A 2,372-nucleotide genomic window follows, 5' to 3' on the forward strand; every position below is an offset into this window, starting at 1 on the left:
GAAACTGCCATCGCATAAATTCAAATGGCACGGCAGAGTGACTAAGGTTCATGGGGGTTAATAACTTTGTCACGCCAGCAGACGGTCGATCAGAATGGTTGTCGTCAGAATTAAGGTCCTAATTTTTTTGATGAAAAGACGCGCACCGTTGCATAGTTCTGGTGGTTCCACGTTTCTCAGCAGCATAACTAGAACACCAACATTCAGTCTAAGGTCATGATTTGGAAATCTGGGAGGTAGTTGGATGTTGAGGAATTCAGTAGGTGTACAAATTTTCATCTCAATCTGATTTTTGCTTGCACAACTGCATGTGAGACAACATCTGCCCTTTTCACAAATATATATTAGAATAGCAGAGATACCCGGCCTTGCTCGGGATTAAAATAGTTTATTATTGTTTTACTTGTTTCAGTCTTATAACCCAATTTCATTCGGATCTACGCGGGTCACATTTTAAAAGATGATGAATTTTGCCCTAGAGGCCACGCCTTTCAAATGAGCAAACTGAAAGTTGCCATGCCAACTCGCCAACACTTTTAACATAGGTGTGCAAATTTCCAGCTCAATTCGACCACATTTACTAACACTTTTGCCTGAACAACTTCTTGTGAGACAACGTCCGTCCTTTTCACAAATATGTAGTAGACTTACAGAGATAGCGGCCTTGTTCGGGATTAAAATAGCATAGTTTTTCATTGTTTTACTTGTTTGTTATTATAACCTGATTTCATTCGAGTCTACTCGGGCTATATTTTAAAAGATGAGAAATTTTGCCCCAGAGGCCACGCCTTTCAGTTGAGCAAACTCAAAGTTGCCATACAAACTTACCAGCACTTTTAACATAGGTTAAATCCGACCACATATGCACACATTATATATATATATATACATACGCTTTAAGGTGATCTTTCGGTATGAGAACTGTGTTTATCACTTCTTAAAGCACGTGTATTTGTTTATGTTTCTGAAGAAGATCGTCGGTTTCCGTAAAAGATTTTGACTTTTTTACGTATGTGGGGTGGGATGAAGGGAATCTTTTGAAGTGCCATTATCCCGGCGTAGATGAACTTTTTTGTTTGAGATTCCAAGAAACTTCCTACAGCGTCTAAGACGTCATTGTCACTGGCAAATTGGCGACCAGCCAGAGCGAAAGTGGAGGAAAGGGAGGAAAGAGAGAGATCGAGGAAGGCAGGGTGATATCTGAAAGAGAGAAACGATAAACACTTGTCAAAGTCTGGGTTTTGTTGCCCTAGTAACCACAGATTTTGAGATGGACATTTCTAACCTAGTCCAGTCGCTTCTACGCCTCACTTTACATGTCACTGTAAATTTTCGCCGCAATCCGAGCACGCCTACTGCCATTGAACCATGCATAACCATAAATGAGACATGCAAACATTCAACTTTCGGCCATTTCACTTTTATATATAGAGATTATGAATGCGAGGAAGTCATTACTTTTTCATAATTCCTATTGGCTAAAAAAGAATAGGAAGGATTTATTTGATGCGGTAATGGTGGGATATGACGGTGCAGAGATGGTTTACTTTGTAGGCCTCTATATCCTAGATATCCTTGGAAAAGAAATAAAATTTGCCAACCTAGATTTATATAGGGATGATTGCCTGGGAATGGTCACAATAAAAACGGACACAATATGTATAAGATATGGAAAATATGCGAAATATTTAGCGAATTATGTCTAAGAACCACAATTAATATCAGCCTTAAAGAAGTCAACTTCCTAGATGTTGACATGAACCTATGAACAGGCAAATTTAAACCCTGTTATAAATCAAATGAGGAAGTCTCGTATATAGACATAAGCTCCAACCACCTACTAGTATTCATTAAACAGCTAGTTAACAACATTAGCAGGCGCGTCTCCAATCTATCTACCGATAAAAACACTTTTGTAAAAGCCGCCCCATACTATAATGCTGCAGTAGAGAGCTCCAGCCTCAAGAAGAGAAACAAAAGCGTATGTCGGAATGACGGGCAACGTGTCCAAAGAAAGGTACACACAATACCGGGCATCATTCAGAGACAAAAAAAAACGACATGTAACATCCCTATCCAATATAATATGGACATTGAAAGAAGGTAGAATAAATAACCCCAGATAAAATGGAGCAGAATTGCTAAAGCCATATAATATTAGAGGACGGGGTACCAAATGTGCACTCTGAATCACTGAAAACTAAATATCATACCGTCAAAAGATAACATCTTAAATATTAGAGAAGAGATCTTCTCTCCCTGCATATACAAGCAATATTTCACACTTGGACACATCCAAGAAGAACCACCATCTGCGCCGCTAATACTGCCAAGATACTCTCTCTCTCTCTCTCTCTCTCTCTCTCTCTCTC

This window comes from Octopus bimaculoides, unplaced genomic scaffold, assembly GCF_001194135.2.
Source record: "Octopus bimaculoides isolate UCB-OBI-ISO-001 unplaced genomic scaffold, ASM119413v2 Scaffold_72283, whole genome shotgun sequence".
Classification (NCBI taxonomy): domain Eukaryota; kingdom Metazoa; phylum Mollusca; class Cephalopoda; order Octopoda; family Octopodidae; genus Octopus; species Octopus bimaculoides.